This window comes from Sceloporus undulatus, chromosome 5 (assembly GCF_019175285.1).
Source record: "Sceloporus undulatus isolate JIND9_A2432 ecotype Alabama chromosome 5, SceUnd_v1.1, whole genome shotgun sequence".
Lineage (NCBI taxonomy): Eukaryota > Metazoa > Chordata > Lepidosauria > Squamata > Phrynosomatidae > Sceloporus > Sceloporus undulatus.
The window spans coordinates 60,253,171-60,274,149 of record NC_056526.1 but is presented as its reverse complement, the minus strand read 5'-3'; positions in this window follow the sequence as shown (position 1 = coordinate 60,274,149).

Sequence of the window (20,979 nt, the reverse complement as noted above, 5' to 3'; positions counted from 1 at the left end):
TTTCTTTAGTGGCCCACTTCAGTATACACAGATCATATAGTTTTAGACGTATTCGGTAAAAAAAAATGCACATAGTTTTTTTTTTTTTTACAGAGAAAACAGTAATTGTTCGTGTGAAGGAAACAGCATTTTTTTGTGCACTGAAATGCTGTGTTTCTGATATGATTATATGAATAATGGATTTAGTGCACAAAAATGCGGTGCCCTTCACAGAAAATACTGTTTCTCTTGTAAAAAAACCAACGTGCAATTTTTTTTTTAACAAAATAAGTCCTCAAACATGAATATTTGCCTGTCAGTCAGGATGTCTGTCTTGCTGTCAGGGGTTTCTCAACACTGGAAGAACAGTTTTCCCCACCTTTTTTGAAAATATGTTGAATATTCGTTCTATCTTAGGAATGAGATGCTCTCTTGAGAGTTCACAAAGGGAGGCACCATCTCCCCGCTAGTATGAAGGTTCAGCTCTAGTGGTGTCTGCAAAAGCTACTTTTTCTGTTTTAGTTAGTATATTTGCAAAGAAGAGGTTGTGTTCGAGGACGATCTGACAGTTCTTCATTATATCAAAACTTCACTAACAAATTAGTGTTCCAGGAGTGATAAAGGTAAAGGTTTGTTCCTTTCACAAGATTGTCTAGTTGTTGTCTGACTATAGAGGAAGGTTCTCATCTTGTTCTGAATGCCAAGAGAGGCAGTCATGTTTAAGAGATGACTGTGGTCATGTGTCTAGCACGTCTGCATGAATGGCGGTTTGGGGGGGGGGGGTCCCGCGGGCTGGGAGATTTGCTTTATTTATTTTGCAGTTTTACATGTTGTTTCATCTGGCTAGGGTTAGCATAAGTGGAACTGAGTGATGAGAGCTCATGTGTCATTCCACAAACTTTGGGGTCTTGGACCTGGCTGATTGCCAACCTTGTGTGATAGTCAGATCAGTTGTTCTTACCCTGAGCCATCTGCTCGGGGAGATTCAATCGCGTCAGGGGTGATTGAATAGAATGACGTAAATCCTATTTCATGGGGGGTGTCGTATGCCTATGTTTAATTCCAAAGATGAGTGGTCACCAAGAACTTGACTAAAATGGGGGCAATGGGGTAGTCTGCTGCCATGCTTCTTGCCAGGATAATATGATGGGTGTATGGAGTATGATGATTTCATGCAAGCAATTAGAGACTGTGGCTGATCTTTCAGGAGTGCTGTTTAGTCAAATTCATAACTGAGGATGGCTTTGGTTCTGGACTGCTTTCTCGTTTCCATTTCCAGACTTCGATGTATTCTCCTCTATTGTCCATGCAAGTCTGTGCAACGTTGGGCGACTCTCTGGGACATAGTTTTTTAACCCAAAAGTGTGTATACAGTTTAAAATAGGACTTATCACTAACAGTGTTGGTTGTGGTATTTTCGACCCAAATCGTCTTCACGCTCATGTAATAAGTTGCAGTTGTGCTGTTGCTTAGGGGTGTTGAAAGATAAATGGGTTTATTAGTTTTGTATGCATTACTAGTTATTCGACATTGAAATACTCTTGTGGACTTTCATGGTTTTTTTAAAACCTGCCGTTTGTTAAAAAGATTGCAAAGAATTTGATATTTTAACTCTCTGGCTTTATCTAGTCATACATATTATAGGGTCAGCCAGGCTATCGTTCAGTTATTGCTTGTAGATTGGTCTGTAAATTAATAAAGCATAATTGTTCTTAATGTGGGGTTGGAGCTTCCAACTAGGAACCTTTCTAGTTCTCTACAGCTACAAGACAAACACAAGCACTGAATTAGCATTTGTGTGCTAATTCTAGCTAGGATATTGCTCATGAGATTTCCGTATCCTTCTTTTTCATTATCTCAGGATGGGGAAATGTGGTGGGTCCCAGGACATGTTGTGTATTTCAGGCATGCATTGTTTGCTGGCCAGTATGCCATGACAACAGGGGAGACAGGGTGTTGGCTTCCCACAGTGGCTGCCATATGACATCTGACGTTCCTGACTGGAGTATGGGCAGCCACCTCATGTGGCAGGTGCTTGAAGGACAATGATTATGGTTTTTTCTCCTGATTTTGATGGGATTACTTCCCTTGGAATACAAACATATATCTCTAGCTCTCTGTTCACATCCCTGAAACTCATGCTGTGCTTTTGGGTTGTGGCTAGGAAGTTGTGAGAAGTTCGTTTACCAGTTCAGTTGGATTGTGCATGGGATGCGGAAGAGATGCCATGCTGTTGCCTCATTGTTAGCCAAAGTTCTTGGGATGGCCCTTGGGGAGGTGAAAGACAATGGGACACAATCCAATGGTAACAATAGTATGGCAAATATAACATTTGTCTTGGTTTTATATGGCCAAATTTTGTGTTGTTTATAAACGTACTGTTAAGTAATATACATTGGATTGAATCATGTGCTGCAGGTGTTTGGCTGTTTTGATGGTTGTGAATAAATTTTAAGCTAGGGGGACCGGGGATTCAAAGCTAAACACGTGTAATTCACTGGGAGCTGCAGTATCTGTTAATTGACTCCATCTCAGAGAGCTAACAAGTTTGGATCAATGTCAGCTGCCAGACTTTAATTTATGTGCAGAAGGCAGCTTGGTCAGGGGGGAATTTCCACGTTTCTCTCTCCCCGAGTAGGTGCATGTTCCTCAAATTGTCATGGTCAATCAAGCTTGCATCTGAGTGAAGTCAGCAAATGATTCAGCAAGAAGTTTCATAGGACAAGCTGAATTTTGAATTAAGAATTATGCGCAAGAAATCATGCATAGCTTGTGTATTTTGTGGAAGGAAACCTCATCTATACCCCCTCAGTATGAGACCCCTCTGTATGTGGATCTTTTTGTGTTGTTATTGTGTGCCTTCAGTCAGTCCCTACTATGGGACGTCTAGGTGAATCTATCATGGAGGTTTTTTGCATGATTAATTCAAAAGAGGTTTTGCCATTCGTCCTGTCCCTTGAGGCTGAGAGCAGTGTACCTGCCTAGGTCACCCTGGTGGGTTGATGGTCAAGTTGGAATCAAACGCTTGTCTCCAGAATTGTGAGTTTCCAAAGGGGTGAACCCTACACAAACTCTGTGGGGCTCTCCTTGATAAGTCAAGCCATTTGTGTTTTAGTCTGTTCTGTCTTTCTGTGACCCTCCACTGTTCTCTAGTCATTATTGTCTTTACTAATTAGTTCATGCCTTCTATGATCTGGCCAATAGTAGTGACACCGGTCAATTTCATCATCTTGGCTGCGGGGATTTTTCGCTTGATGTTCTTTAGGACCCTTTGTTTGTCTTTTTTTGGTCCATTGTGGTATGTCTCCTTCTTTTCTCTCAGACCACTCTCAAATGAGTTGATTTTCTTCCTATTCCACTGTTCTTCTTGTTCATTTTTCACGATCCAACAATGGTGATGGGGAATACGAGTCCCTGGATGATTCTACTTTAGTGCTTAGGTTGTATATATTTTACACTTGATGAATGTATCTAGTTAGTTTCTAGGCCTTCTATGTCTGGGGCGGGTTATAAACTGGCCACTTGGGAGGTCCGCAGGACGTCCATTTTTAAAAAGGGGCATCTCTTCTAGTTGGCCTGGCTGTATACGTGACTCTGTCGTGAGATTGGGCGCTGGCCGTGTCCACACGGCCGTCGGCATCTTTCGTGATGGCGCTGTGGTGCGGCGACGTGTGGCGTCTGTGGCATCGCGATGCGTCCCTGGCACCTCGGCGAGTCACAGAGGCGCCGCAAGGAAGCTCCATTTTGGGCTTTTTTTAGTCTGTGCAGGAGCCGCGCGGTGTGGTCTTGCTGCGGCTGCCCGCACGTGAGCAAACGGTGGTGGCGGCGACCGCCTAAAGCGTGCGGTTATAACCCGCTTAGTCTTTTCTGATTGTTTGTTTGGAGGTTTTCAGTTCTTTGGTCCCAATTTTGATTCAAGTACAAAAAAACTTAATTTATTTTTGATTTCTTCTTACTAGATTGGGATTGATTGTCAATGGTTCTTTTTCTGTATTCTTTTAGTTAGCAGTAAGCTGTATTGTGCACTTTCTTTTTTTGTTACTTTAGTGATTGTTCCAATGGCTATGTGTTTTCTGTAGTATTTATGGGTGTTCATTCTGATATCTAGATTGTTTGATGGTTCCTTCTTGCCTATCGTTCACTCTCCTCCTTGTGAGTGCTAATCTGCTCTTCTATGATGAATTTGAGCCAATATCGTTCCTCCAACATACTGTCATAGCCACTGAAGCCACTTTGTTGGGCTCCATGCCTGCTGGAAAGCAGGCAGACTATGTGCTTGTGTCCCTATGAGTGGATAGAATGATCACGCAGTGTGAGATCCCTGGGATCCTGCAGGGTTGAAAGCATAGAGGTATTTTCATTTTGGGCTGTTTGCCAGTGTTTCTTCTAACCAACTGTCAGACAAAGAGCTGGGTAAGAAGCCATGGGTGGCTTCGCAACTTATTTAGTATTTTGGTTGGGACTTTGAGTGGTAATGGAGAAGGATAGGAATGCAATGCTCAAGCACCCGGCGACCAAAGGGACATATGCACATGGTATAAGGAAAAGTACCATGGCAATATTCTTTAGCAGAATATTAATTCCACATTGGTTGCTTAAAGAGAGAGGTAATCTCTTTCATTTTAGGTATGAGATGACTTTGACTAAATTTTGCTATTTTGGTTTTTATGGGAAAGATTTCTTTATGCAAGTTACTCAAACATTTGCCATTGTTTATAACATATAGTTGTTATAGCGTCATAGAAATTATCATCATCTAGTCCCAATTTCCTAAGTCCAAAAATCCGCTGGCAGAGTTCTATGAAGTGTGCCATGCTAGTTTAGTCAATGGAATAGCCTGTTAGTTTTTAATCTTTTCTCATAAGAGTGAAGGGGAATTAAGCGGCCTTTGTGCTGGGTCTGTGGTGTGGAGTCTACAGCATAGCAGTCGATGTGTGATGCCGTGACTCCGCCCATCTGCCTGATGCTGTGTGCCTTGTTACATGGTTGCAGCGCTCTGGCATGACTCTCATGCAGGCACCTCAAAGCACAGCATTGGAAGTGGCATCATCTGCTGCCCTTTATGATACTCAATTCGTGGGGGGCAAAAGGGGGTGGGCCTCTAATTTCCAGTCGTGGACTTTTGGCTTTTTTTTTGATGGGATTGCTGCATCCCTACCTAAAACTGGAAGACCTGATGATGTATTGTGTGATGGTGCTGGTATGGGTAGGATCCACCTATGTAGTGATTGCAGGATTGGGAATTCTAGTGCTGCGAGGTCCTGCTGCCGAAATGTCTTTGGGGACAGGACAGCTTGCGTGGTCTGGAGGATCAGGGCTAGATGATGGCACAGCTGGCTCTATCATGCGTGGAGGTAAGCATTTAAGGGCTGGCATTGGTCTCTTCACCTTTGCACAGCAACTAGGGGCTTTTTTCGACTGGCCTTGGGGTTGTCACATTCCACTGACACAGCACTCTGTGACTCCGACCCCAGGGACCCGTGGGGACCCGCACCTTGTTTTGCCTGTCCACATGGTTGTGAATCACAGCACTCTTCCGGTGCTTTGTCCGTATGATTGCGTGCTCTAGACCACTGATCTGCGTGGATTTGCTTCCTTTCCTAGTTGGCTCGGTTTTTGCCCCTGGAAAAGGCTAGTTCGGGCATGGATTGTGGTTTGCATGGTCTGATCTGGGATGGAAAGGGGTGGCATTGGCCGTTCCTTAGGGGTGGTCGTGGACAGCCCTATGATCTTTGTGCTGCCTGTAATTTGGCTCTGTTTGTATTTTGCTTGCTTACTAGTTTGTGGTGTTTAGACTTTGATCTGTCTCTTGAGCTCTGCTTCCTGCCCATTGGGGACTGTCTGGAACTGGCTTGCTGTGTGTAGACCTGGTTCTGGGCGGCCCTGGGACTTTGCCTCTGGCCCATTGGGACTCTGGAGCTTGTTTGCTGGTGCTTTAGACCTTACTCCTGCTCTCGGGCCCATTAGATTCTGTCAATTCACCATTCCAAACCCCGGACCTTCTAGTCTATCCTGGAATGGCAGGCCGCCCATGCCTCAAACCTTGACAGTAACCTCATGCGGGATTTTTGCAGCGCATTGTACATTGGGAAGTACAATTGGCAAGTGAGAAACTTCAGTTCAACAGGAAGCCAGGTTGATTTTTTGGTACATTTAGCCGTAAGCATATATACCACTATTAAAATCTTCCTATTGTCCTGCCATTTTTTTTCTGGGAAAAGTACAAAGTGTTGGCTATTACCTTTTAAGGTTTGCATGTTTTGGATCCATGTTACCTATTGAGCATCCACATATTGGTATCCTATGGATCCTGGAACCAAACCGCACATTAACAAGGGCCCACTGAATTGTTTGAATGCTTTTTTGTGTCGTTATGTTTTTAAGGGTCTTTTACCCTATGCATTTTAAATGGTTTTATATGTGTTCTAATCTACATTGTACCCATTTTGAGACACGAGGAGAGGCAAGGTAAGAAAATAGAATAATTTATTTTTATATATTACATACAGCTGAGTCTCCCTATATGGAAATTCAGAAATTTGAAATATTCCAAAATCCAAAAATTGGTCCACATGGTTAGCTGAGATAGTACACCTTTGCGTCCTGATGGTTCAATGCACACAAACTTGTTTCATGCACAAACGTATAAAAACATTGTGCATAAAATCTTCCAGGCTGTGTGTAATAAGGTTTTATACAAACATAAATGAATTCATGTTTAGACTTGTGACCAATCTCCAAGATATCTTTTTGATGCCTGTTTATTGAATCATTCCTGTATTGCTAGGTATTTTAATTATGTATACCTACTAGAGAGGCCCCTTCTTCCACCACCACTCCCTTTGTGTCGTGTCTTTTTAGATTGTAAGCCGAGGGCAGGGAACCGTCCAATTTAAAAAGATGTATGTACGCGTGTGTAAATTTAACAGCGCTTTATAAATAAAGGTTATATAATAATAATAATAAATAATCTAATTATGTATATGACAATTATTATAAAATCAAACTCCCAAATCTGAAAACACCTCTGGTCCCAAGGATAAGGGAGACTCAAGCCTGGTGTTTGTTACCAGACGACTGATATGTCCATATATAACTTTGTTCTGGAAAAAAAAATGTGAGCTCTTTAAATTCCTGTGGTCCTGATTTGTACCTGCACTTTTGAATTTTTTATTCTCTCAGTGGTTATACAATGCTTTAAATATTAATGTGATTTAATATTGCATTGAAAAAGACGAAGGTTTGAGACCTCTTTATATTTAATATAATTCCTACAAAGTAAGTACCAGTGATTAGATCAAAACTTAATTTAGCTAGTGGCACAGCAAGTGAAAAATAACAAATCTGAGTCTGTGTTGTGGAAGATGTTTGAGCTTCCCACATTATTCACCTAATCTCATAATGTCCAGTGCCATACCAGGGCGTGAAATGTATTGTCAAAATATATAGTTCAGAATACAGTGCCATTAAATATTTTATTTAATCCAAATTGGCTACAGTGCTGGAAATGAATGGAACCTTAAACTACATTCTATCTGGGGGAAGGGGAGGTCACATTTCATTGGTTTCGTGGTTCTACTTTTTCTGATATATTTTTGCCAGCATTTCCCCCTCAACACTGTAAAACAGCTTGACATTCGCAGAAAGAAAAGAACACAGATAAACTGTTAAGTATATGTGATACCATCACCGTTCTGTTCTTGACAAACACATGTCCGACTCCTGTTGATCATTGTATTGTCTTCAAAATGCTGGATAACCCTTTCTAATATTATTAGACTGGTTGGTCTCCAGTTTCATAATCTTTTTTTTTTTAAAAACTTTTTTTTAAAAAAGAGAGGGATAATGTTGTGCTTTCTCGAATCCTTTTGGCAATCCACCTATTCCTCCACAATTTCCTCAAAAATGAGGAAAGGGGTTCAAGAGTACAGCAGTAACTTCCATCAGTATTTTGGAATACAGTTTGTCTTGCCCTGCAGATTTGAATCATTTAGGTTAACATGGCCTTGCCTGCAAAAGGGCCAAAAGACTTGTTTCCTTCCTGATCATGAAACAACCCCTAGAAATAGGTTGGGTTGAAGGACACTGATTGGATGAGGTTGGGATTTGAATTTGGGTTTTTCTTAGTAGTAACTGGAAACTCATAAAGTTAGAGTCTAACTTATAGTAGTTCTCATTAACAATATCTATATTTATCGAGTTTGTTGCTGTTTTAAAAGCAATGCATTATGAAGGAAGTAAAGCAGGTTTTTTTTTTAGTAGGGGGAAGTGGTTACTTAGTTCTTGTGTTTTCAAATTAAATTATACGTTTGCAGATGTTTAATTAGCATCATGCTGGGCCTCTTGCCTTGAAAGTATGGGGCAAACATTACCATACAGTGTGGAATCATGCACCTGACCATTAAACATTTGCACTTCTAAACCAGATTTTATTAAAGAAAAGCCAAGAAAAAGCCAAATGAGGAAATAGCTAATTAAACATTTTCCTCCCAACCAAGTTTTTTGATGCTAACAGAATACAAGGCGGCAATAATTTATTTTTACAATACATTTTCAATTACTAATGCAATTACGGCAGCAAGCAAAGACAAAGCGAATTCTCGGGGGATTGCAAGACTGGGAGTGTCAGGGAAAAAACCAAGTGGTTGCTCGTTCACCTTTCTGGCAGTTAAAATGCAGTGGAATTAATTAGAGGAGTGGAGGATAACTGGATTACAGAGAAATCAATAGTTTCCTGCGAGCATCTATCCTTTGCTACGGACCTTTTGAGGATTCATATATGCCAGACTTGATGGATGGTGCTCTTTAAAAAGCCATCCTGAATATTTGAGGATTATAACAAATCAAACAACATATCTCCATGTTTGTTGTACTTAATATGAACAGGTCTCATTCATTGTTCCCCTTGCCACTGATACAATATAACAGTGCTAATTAATTTAATTTAAGTTTTGCTAAAATATTATTAAAAAGTCAAGTATGAAAAACAGCAAGGTAAACTGTTTTAATTGATGTTGCCATTTCTGGTCCAGACGTACATGATACAGATCATTTACCTGTAAATGACAGGCATTTGCATTACATCTATAATCCAAATAAACAGTGCTTAACAACAGCCTGAATCCCACTCCCTTATTGTTGTGTGGATTGCCCCCATAGTGACAACAACATCCGATGATCCTATCCACTTCTAGAAGGCAAATCGTAAATAGTATGCTGACAGAAAGATCCACATTGTCCATGGCCAACTCTGCTGCCAATCTTCACCACATACCTTCCATATTGGTAATGCTATAAGTGGAACAACGATGGCTTAGCCGTTAAGGGACACTAACACTGACGATTGAAGGTTTGACAGGTGGCAATTCAAGACCAAGTGCCATGTCACAAATTGAGCTCCTGTGCACTAGTCCCAGCTTCTGTCTTGCCAACATAGCAGTTCAAAAGCATGTAAATGTGCAAGTAGATAAATAGGCACCAATTTGGTGGGAAGATAATAGCATTCCATGAAGTTGTGGCCACGGACCACGGAGTCGTCTTTCACAAACCGCTGCTTCCCTCGGTTAGTAATAGAGATGAGAACTGCCCCCTACAGTTGGACACAACTAGACAGTCCTTTGTCCAAAGGGGAAACCTTTACCTTTAATGTTTATAATAGCCAGTAGAGGGGTGGTGGTTTGGTGTGTGACTAGGATTTCAAGGGCATACATAAGTAACCTCAGCTTTCAGTTATAATACACACAACCAGAATATTGTTACTTTTTGTTTCAAACAGTGGTTTCCCCCAGCAGCCCATCTTTCTACTAAGCACAACAGAACACATGCCTTAAATGAAGCTTTTTGTTATGACTGGTCCTGAAGAGGAAAAAAATTACTCTGAGCCTTTGCAGATAACCTCAGATAAGGCTGGACAGTAAATCAGACAACCTCTCTAGAAAGCCATTTTTGCTGGAAAGGTTTTGCTTGGGGATGAAAAAAGCAGGAGAGAATAGAAACCCATCCAAAATTCCCAGAAGCCAAACAGGGAGGTCAGCCAGCCAAAGAGTAGGTTTTTTCCTTGTTTTGTGAGCAGAACCAACAGGAATACCAGGCCAAGAGATCTGTTGGTTGCACCAACACAGAACGTGGTTCAGCAGAGCTGTCCTCTTAAAAGTGGCAGTAGCTACTTGTTTTAATTAAGAGTGCTCTTCCTCTTGCTCTCAGGAGCTGTCTTTGTTCTGCGCTCTTCCCACCTGTTGGGTTGAGGGCTTGGGGGGCCGTGCTTCCTTGTTCAATTGTTCCATGTTTTCTGGTGGTTGAATCAGTCTCAGGTGAATTCCAGGGCTCAGTGTGCCCTGGAGGCCTCCCCCCCAAGTCAAGCCGATAATCAATCATCTTGGGTCTTAATATATATTGCAGGGTTTGTGTGGTGTGTGTGTTTGGTGTATGTATGTATGTAAGTAAGATGGTTTTCGGAATCATTTCTCAAATGTCTGCTAATACTGGGTTGAAATTATATTAACTTTAGGGATCTATTTAGGGATATAAATAGTAAAATATATGTGAGGCCAAATGATACTTATATTATGAGCAAACATAAGCTGAAAAATGTAAAACCATCACTGCTTGCTGCTTTATAATGGATGGAGGTGTTCCAGTGTTATCACATCAATATAAATGCCTTGGCTGTTCAGGGCATTGAACTGACTAGATTGTCCTTGCTGTGCTTTTTTAGCATAGTACAGTATGTCTGAACCGTAGGAATGCTCTTAGGAGGTTTTGCATGAGGGCTCCAAAACCAGGAACACGGTGCCAGCCCAGAAGCAAGTCTTGATTCAATTTCCTTAGCTGAATGATGCTCGGGTCCACCATTTTCTATCCCGGCCAGAGGCCTGCTAACGCTCTTGCCAACCATTGTCTCCCCAGTTTCTATGGTCTGAGTGGACCAAGGTATTTCATTATTTGAGCTGACACTGGAAACTTCAATCGATTTTAAAACAGCATTGAGGATTTCTTTGAACCAATGCCGAACGCGAACCATTTGGTCTAGTCTACAATATTTAATACATAATTCTTGATTTTGAATCTCTGTGATGCTTTTTTAGAGCATGGCACCCCCCCCCAAATGGAAGCCAGCTTCACCACCTGGAATGATTGATTTTGATTTAATTGCTGAGCTGCCTTTCGTCTAGCCAGATGTGCTTGTCCTCGTCTGCATCCTTATCCTGTATCCATTGCTGTAATTGTGCTGCTGAGTTTTACCCACGCTAACTCTGTTCCTTAATGACAATTTTCACTCGGTCAAGCAAGACAGGTGGCAGACTGACATTCCATCCCATTCTGGAAATGATCTGGAAATAGCAATAGCAATAGCAAGTACATTTCTATACCGCTTAACCTACCAATGCACTAAGCGAGGTTACAAAGTAAAGCTAATTGCCCCAACAAGCTGGATACTCATTTTAGAGACCTATGGAAGGATGTCCAGGCCTGCAGCCCCTGGCTGGTAGTGGACTCATCAACAACTTCTGGTTTATGAATGAATGGCTGCAGTACACGTGTAAACCACTGTGCCACTAGGCGAGTAGGAATTCAACAGGAGTCTTGTTTCGGAATGTCACATTGGAGATTCTGGAGGGAGGTGGGAAATGCAGTCGGGTGTCCGGATGGACAGGAGAACAAACACATGTTGTTTGCAGTGGCAGCTGTTTATAGTAAGTGTGGATGGGGATGGCTTGGGCTGGAGACAGTACTTTCCTTCATACATAATTACTATGGGGGGGGTACAGACCGCCGCTTTGCAGCGGTCTGGCGCCGCCGCCAGAATTCCGCGGGGGGAGCCGGAGCCTTCAGAGACGGCCCACCTCCCCCGCGGACCAAAAAAGAAGCTCAAAATGGAGCTCTTTTTGCGTCGCGTTTGCCGATGTAGCGAGGCGGCCAGGGCGCGCTCGCTACGTCAGCAGCGGCGCGACGCGTCTGGACGCTGTGCTCCGATACGCAAAGATGGCGGCGCCCAGGTAGAAAGGGCGCGCCGCCATCTGGTACGAATTGACTAACGTTTAGGGTTAGGGGGGTGCGGAAGCACGCGCCCTACCTAACCCTAATACGTATTCAATACGTATTTTTGTTTTTGGCGGTTTGTAACCCACCTATAGTAGTTTATTTAGCTATGCATCTGGTCTAGAACTGACCTATAAATATAAAGTGTGTGTGGTGTGTGTGTGTGTGTGTGTGGTGTGTGTAAATTTCTAACAGGGGCTAGCACAAAAGGCCCAAAGGTGTTTATAATATGGCATGGTTTAATTCTCAGTGAGGGTCTATGTTTTCATGTTTCATGCGGATATCTGGAAAAAATGTAGCTATTTTTGTTTTCAGTGCAGATCAATGGGGGGGTTAGGGCTGGACATCCAGATTCCTAAATCAACTCTTTTTCAGTATGCGGTCAATCAGACCAAATCAGGATTGGTCTGAATCACCAAACTGACATGTGGAACCAAGAAGCCCTTGTGCCAACCCTATATAAGACATCAGGGCTGCTGCTGTTGTATCTTGCAATGAAGTAGAGCACAAGGCGTGATTTGAAACGTATCATTCTATGATCATTCGTCGCTTGTAGGAAGAAGAAACAACTTAAAGTGTTCAAAGTCAAAAATGGTTTTGGAGACAGTGATGCGAGAGCAAAACATTAAATAATAGATTTCTCACATCCAGCTTCTCTGTTTTTACGTAAGCTATTTTCAAATCCACCAGTTCCAGTGATTGCCTTGCCCCCACATAACTGGCAGTTTTCCAACTGATTCTGATCACAGCCTCAGGAAGAATGTTTTCAGTCACATCTCCCTGGATCTCCTTTGCTAGAGAACAAGCTTCAGTCCTCCACCACTTCCTTCCTGGTATGAAGTGTCTGAGACTTCTTTGGATGTCTAAGAAATGCGGCCAGGAATACTAATAGGGGAATCTTCCTTCTGGTGGTCTCCTTGCTTCAAACATTTTCAAAATGTTTCCCCCAATGTCTACAGAGCCATGGATGCTTGCAGTGTCTATCTATGTAGTGTTTGTTCTTTTAGAGTGCTTTCTTGCTAGTACTAAGATTCATCTACCTCAGCAAAATCTACCCAGAGGCTACTTGCAAGGTACATAAAACATGGCTAATTTTCTCAGATTGGTTTCTTTTGTGTGAAAGATAGAAGTGGTGAGACAATTAATTTGTTTAAAGACGGGTCCCAAGAAAGTGTATCGACGAAAGAACACATGGGCTAAATGGCACCCATCTCTGAAACAGATAACCAATTGATTGAGTGTGTTGCAGCCACACTTGGAACATGCTTACCCACTGAGGTTTGATGGAAGGAATTTTAAGGAATTAATAATATGGCACACATCTATGTGTTTTTCTGTTTCAGAAGATCAAACATTGGGGGAAATGGGAGGAATCAAAGGAAGCATTTCTAGTGGTGATAGTTCGTATAACTTACAGGATAAAAGATCCTTGTTCCCAGTTGATAGTTTCAATATTTTAGAACCTACCATGAAGAGAGGGCTTTAGTCTGGGTGTTATCTTTGACATAATGGCTGGTTTCAGAACAGAAACTACTGTGTTTTAAGGGTGGTGCATTCAACATGCAGTCTCTTGTTAGGTGTTTGAAATTGGTTAGTCCAAGTTTTTACCTGGGATTTCTCAAATTACCTTTGAACAAGTGTGGTGCAGTGCCGAGAATGTTGGATTGAAGACATTCAGTTTTATTCCTTCTTTCTAACATAAAGAATCGAGATAAGTTGGAGTAAATGAAACTTCTCTGTGTTGGTGTTTGTGAGAGTAATTGTATACGTGTGAGGATAGAGGTGTCACTCACGTGAGATTGTTTGCATATGAGAAAGAAGTCTTTTGAATGATAACTCTAAAAGCCCACATTGTTATCTTGCATCAATGCTAATATTTTTCTTATAGTTAACCTGTTTCCAACATAAATGGATATCTGCACTGCCACATACATATATAAAAATGAATATGTCTACTTCATCTGTTGTGTATCTATCTAGAGAGAGAGTATATGTTTCTCAGTTGAAGCTTTTAGTTACTATATATCCAAGGCATATGTAACAACAAAGAATCGAGTACACATTCTTAAGTCATCAGTTTTTAGTTTGTATAAGTGTTGTGGACTGCAGCAACACATGTCAAGCATTGGGTACAACTGGATTTCAGTAAACAAAAGCTTATACCTAGTAAAACTTGGTTAGTCTTTAAGGACCTTAGAAAAATGGCAAGCTAGCAAAACAAGTGAACATAGCAAATTGCCATGTAACTGGATTTAACATGATGTGTGCTCATAAATGTACAACTGTCGCCCAAAAATGTTATACTGTGAATTCAGAGGAGACTGTGAATTAAACAACTAGGGTCCAAAACAGACTGCAGAAATAATCCAGTTTGATACTGCTTTTACTGCCCTGGCTTCAATGCATAGGGAATTCAGGGAACTGTAGTTTTGTTGAACATTTAGCCTTCTCTGTTAGAGAGCTCTGATGGCCACAATAAGCTACATTCCCGAGAATTCCGCTAGCACGGAGCCAGGCATTTAAAGTGGTCTCAAACTTGGAATATTCCACAGTGTGTTTTTGGACCAAAGTTCATGTAAGGTGGAACTTCCTGTGAATACTCGTTGACTCTGCTGTTTGTATGCTTCCCATTGGACAAGGACAACCAATATTGAGCTTCTTCTTTACTTTGGAGGGTTTTTGTGAGAATATGGTAACTTGTTATTATGTTGGTTGGCCTTGGGGCTAGAAATGAAGCTGTTAGCTTTTTGGTCTCTCTCCTAATATACCCTATTTGGCATAAGATGATTAGGGGAGGTGAAATCAGCATAAACATTGTCAAAAGCAATTTGGTTTAATCGCAGCATGGTTTGCCGAAGGGCATAGTTGCAGTTGGTGTTTCCTGGCCTCCCATTTAGAGGAAGGGATTGTTCTAGTGTTACTTGTACAGGTGTCATTATTCTGCAATTAAACTGGAGCAGTATTTTCAGATACAAAGATCATCATTTACCTCCCTACACAGTCAGTCAGGTCATTCAGTCGTCAGTTTAGTCAGAATTCTCAATCAATCTATCACCACCACTGCCATCTAGAAACCTTTTAGATACTTGACTCTCCTGAAGTCTTTGTTTCTAAGTGTAGCTACCCAGCTCCATTGGGTCTAACCAAGAGTGAGAAGAAGACTCCTCTCTCCAGTTGATCCTCCATCAGTCCGGCCTCAGAGAGGGGGCGGGGGGGGGGGACAGGCCAAGCCCCATCAGGCCTAACCAAGAGTAAGAATAAGGCCCTCCCTCCCAGTCAACTGACCATCATCTAGCACTCAGAGGGAGAGAGGGGCAGGCCAGCTATATCTGGCCTAGCCAAGGATAAGAAGAAGGTCCGCTCTCCTGTCCTATCTGTTATCATCCACCCTCAGAGAAACAGAAGAACCATTGAAACTCGATTCCCTCGCCCCACCACCAATTCCCTTCTCCGTTTGGTGCCATGTCTTTTTAATTGTAATCCTGAGGGCAGGACTGTCTAGTTGAACTATGGAAGCCACTCTGGAGCCTTTGGGGTTGAAGAGTGGGGTATAAATACTTTGAAATGAACGAACGAACGAATGAATGAATAAATAAGCAGCTATGTGGGACCAAGCAACACATGAACAGACTGGATCTGGTTTCTAATCATTTGTGCAGGTACACTTTTACTTCATTGGAATCTTAACAGATGGTGCCTTCTACAGGATAGGTATTTTCTGTGTCTATGATGCAAAAGGTAACACCAAGGAAACCACAATTCCTATACAGAAAAAAAAATCAAGGTATATTAAAACACAAAATTAAATGGTGCTCTTGAGAATTAAGATATAAAGATGTGGATTCCCAACTCATTATTTCAGAATGGCTCAATGGACTCATAGAAGCTGGAAGACTCCCATAAGGGCCATCCAGTCGTAACTCCCAGCCATGAAGGACAATAGTTCAAAGCACTCCTGACAGATGGCCACCACCTCGTGTTTAAAACTTCCAAAGAATGAGACTCTACCATGATTGAAGCATTAGATCTGTGTTGTTGACAGCTATAATGTTTAGGCTGAATTTCTTTTTTCCTGTAGTTTCCTGAGATTTGTCACCTAATATTAGTCCCTGGAGCAGCAGAAAACCTTTCATACTCAATATGACATCCTTTTCAAATATTCATTATGACTATCATTTGAATCTGTTGTGTGAAAATTGAAATCATCAATATAAGACAAAAACCTGTTGTTATTATATTTCTTGTGACTATATATCCCATGTGGCTTTTTCCTGACAAGAAAGTCTGATGTTCTTCCTAAACATCAGGGAATCTTCCCCTTGCCTCCAGCATCCTTGAATCATTCGAGAGCAGTTATTTCCCATTAATGGAAACTTTATGTTAATCGGAAATGACTGCTCCCTAAATGATTCAGGGACACTGGAGGTGAGGGGATTCCCTGATGTTTAGGAAGCGCATCAGGCTTTCACACATTCATGCTTCCTAAACGTTTTACCAGCATTTTACCAGTGCTTACCCCATGGGAAGCGCTGGTATGAAAATCTCTAATGACTCAGTACTACCACAGACTTTTCATGGAAGCCATGAAATCATGAGTTGGCCCTTATGAGAGAGTTTCATCCTGATGTTAAAATCCCCCATCACAATAAATGTGTGGGAGACTAATACCACTTTCGATATCACCTCCAACTCCCTAATGAAGATAGTACACCAAAATGATCCCCATCCTGTCTCATGGCCTTATTAATAGGTGTATAGACTCAAACCCTGGAGATTGTCAGTCAGGATACCTCACTAGAAGAATGGACTCATGATAGATCACTAACTCTTCTTCCCCACACATCTTGCCTACTGTTGCACCTGGAAACTCGGTGGGCATAATTGAGTCAAGCTGACACCCCACTCTTCAGTTAACCAGGTTTTAGTTACACATGTAAGGTCGGCTTGCTTGTCTAGGATCATGTCTTGGATCATACAGTTGTTCCCATTCACTGACCTGGTGTTAAGCAGCAATACTTTGTGGTCTGATGGAGTTCTATTAAAGTAGCCAGGAATCTGGATATTGAACCAGAAGATGGAACAGCCACAAGATGTCTGTTACCATTTCTCCCCCTTTGGCTTGTTTCACCTCTACTGGCATACCTCCTCCTGCCCATTATTACAGAAATGCGGCACCCTTTGTATTTTTTGAAAACATATTTGACCAGCCAGTACAAACACAGGGGACAGTTTAGGCTGAAGAACCCCCACTACTTAACCAAAGCCGGCCTCATTGGATTCTACTCAACAGGTGTTCCATTTTCTTATTTTCCTAGGTGAACAAAAACACTGGATGCAATTTAAATAATAAATAAATAAATAAAGTTTTTTATTTCTATCCCGCTCCTTCCTGCGATCAGGGCGGCTTACAACAAGGTTAAAACAGCAATACATAAAACATTAAAATACAAATATATCAAAGCCATCCATGCAATATAATAAAAAATAACAGGCAAAAAAGCCCCATAGCCCAACCTCTTGGCCACGGAAGAGGGGGGAGGCCCACAGGATTTTAATCGGGGAATGCCTGTTGGAACAGGAAGGTTTTCAAGTCCTTCCTGAATTGGGCCAGGGTGGTAGTCGAGCGGAGCTCAGTGGGCAGCGTGTTCCAAAGGACTGGGGCAGCAGTAGAAAATTTACACTACAACATTTTGAATGGTTTGCATTAAAAATCAAATGACATGATTAAGCAAGGTTTCATTTTAGGGGCATGTTCAGTGCAATTTATACCTTGGATCACACTATCAATTTTGATTTGGTATACTTGCTGTTCATATGAACTGATTTAAAAAACAAACATTAAAAAGAATTCATCTGTGTTTGGTGCATGTGCATGTTTGTACATATGCACTCTCTTTACAAAAGATTAGCATACTCTTTGAACAACACTTTTGATTTCAAAATAAACACACACACACACACACACACACACACACACACACACTGGGGTGTATTGACTGGGAGCCTTTTGAGAACAAACACCCTTGAGCTGGTTTCATAACAAGAATCTCTGTGCTTACTGAATTTTTAAAATTCTTCAAGACAAGCTTCAGAACTCCATTTAAAACTCCCATCTGGTGTTTACTAGCATGATTTCCCCCCCAGCATTCACTTTTCTGAAGAAGAGCAAGCATTGCTGTGTTGCTCCAGAATCACCCAGGAATAACTAGTAATTCTCCCTCCCTAAAAGAAATATATCCATGTTTAATGGAATAAGAGTTTTTGCTGTTGGTATTTATGCTTCAGGTGCATCTTGTTGCCTTAAAATAATTCATCTTGTGAATTATCACTCCATCCACTTATGCAGCCTCTTATTGGCATATTGTGTATGTATATGTCTGTGGCTCTCTCTCTCTCTCTCTCTCTCTCTCTCTCTGTGTACACAGACACACACATACACACACACACAAACACTGATAACAGACACTGTAAATTGCAATGGGATGCTGGATCCATTTTCTTGTAGAAGAGAAGGAGATATTACAGAAGGTGATACTGAATTTCTGATGTTCTTGGGTCTGTTGGTAGACTGTTGTCTTTTTGGTGTTCACTCATGAGTTGATTTCATGAGGTTTGTCCTGCAGCATTTTAGCTGCTGATACTTGGAAATGGGATACCTTTGCATCCACAAGAAAGTAGTGCGTTACCATTACTCAAATTGCAGCCACTTGCTGAATGACAGATTTCCTTGTTATGACATGTAGAAGGATGCATGAAATGTGTAAATGCAGGAATTCTAAAGCCAGCACAGAGGAATTGCTTGCCTATGGGCCTAATCTGTCCCACTGAGGATCTGGTGGATGTCCAACACTTCCCATGATATGAGCAGTGTGCTGGGTTTACTGATTTTGGAAAAAAAGCTCTCCCAGGCTCTAATTCTCTGCAGACTCTTGCAGGCTATAGGTTTAAAAATGGACCATTAACCAGAACAGGTTAAAGAGAAAAATAATTAACAATGGAAAGAAAAAAAATAACAACCCTGTGGTGACAGATAAGCAAGCTCATCTTATGCATGAAAGTGTCAAGTTAGATGTTGGGGAAAATGCTTATTTCCTATTATTAATATATTTCCCCTCCAGTAAGGGGGATGGATGTAACAGATCAATCAGACTTATAAATTAAGTCTTTGTTTACCTTCCAATAACCAGTCAGAAAACAAAGTATGCTAAATCCAGATGAGAAAAAGCATATGCTTTGACAAAGAGAGGTTTTTCGCCATTTGAGGTAGCATAATTTAATTTGCTAATCATATGATTTGAAATAAACTAGTCTGCCCGGTTAGCTATAGGTAGTAACTGTGCAAGGGACAATAGAAGATTGTTTCAGCATGGGGAAAGGATGGATCATTACACTGGCTGAAAATGAAGAAAAAGTGAGGGAACCTGGATTGTAAATAATAACTTACATTTGTTCTTAGACTTTATTTTATGCTCAGATGGGTTAAACAGGGACAAAGCTCCATCTTCATAGTATTTCTCCTGACTCTTCATGGTAAGTTCCCAAATATTATCATCAGAAAGGGGTTCAGTTTAGCGAGATTTAATCTTCAGTCCCCACCAAATGATTACTGCTTTTGTATTATCACCCAGCAGCAAGAATTGTATATCTAGTGTGATTAGCATCAAGCTGTTTTATAAAGACGATAGAGACTGAATTGTGTTTTTAGACCTATGATATGCTGAGCTGTGTGAGAAAACAGAAAGTAATGGAGCTGCAGAAACGCATAACCTCCTGTATATTTTCCGATTCCTTTTTTAAAGCCGAGTAAGCACATCTTTTTCAACTATCTTCATTTAGGGAAATGTGTAAAATTAAAAGGAAGAGGAAATAAAACATGGTGGGGTGGTGGTGGTTATGCAGGATAGCAAAACTCATTCTCCTCGTATTTTTCAAACTTTATCATTTCTAGCTCCTGGGTTGAAATGATTGCTTCTATCTCCTGGGGCTTAATAAAGCAATTTGGCTCTTTAATGGGCCTTGTTAGGGTTAAGACCAATGCCGTTCTGGTTCTGTTTTTTAGCATTAGTGGTATGCTACCTGCTGAGTCATCAGCATGGAAACCAGAGGTTAATTTCCCTTCTACTAAATGAAGCAGATAATCAGCCATCAGAGGACAGCTCCTATGCTGTAAATAAGTCTTGACAAGCCAAGGGATGGCACTGTGCATCACTCAGCCCTATTCACACCATCTGTCTACAAATTAAAACAAAATAAGGATATTAATTTGTTACATTTCAAAATCTGCACTGACAAGCCCACATGGGCATTTTGAAAAAGGCTACAAAGAAAGGAAACATTTTTCATATATTCCACTGAGTTACAGGTTACAGTTCTTGCAAAATTTCATTTCAACCCCCATCCTGTGGAAATTGTTTTGACCAGATGTACAACTAATGACTATCAAAGCATAAGCACGCCAAAGCATTACATCAAGGGCTGTCTTAAAGCCATAACAATCATGGCAACTACAGAACTTAAATGAGAAAATAGGTCAGCAGGATGGCTTGGAATTAGATTTCGTTTCCTTGAACTTGCAGGGTTGGAAATGATGGCAATGTAGCTTCTAAAATCAGAGAGAGAGAGAGAGAATAAAATACACTCCAGTTTTCCTTGAAATAAATGTACGATTGAAGATAAGATCTGTAAATTGCTGCAGTTAGTGGGTCCCTAATCTTGTTCACCGAAGTTCATAGAGCATGATAGACAAACATGACTGCACCTCATTTTACAGGGTATCAGAAATCAACAGATTGGCTGTGAGCAAGTGAATGAATTAGGCACAGATGGGTAACATTTAGCTGCATGAACAGTTCTGTGTGTATTTCATATATCTGTAGGATATTGCACTCACTCAACCTCAGCCTCTCCTTTGCCACCAAAAAAATAAAAATAAATAAATCTCCCTTCACTTTGAGATCTAAG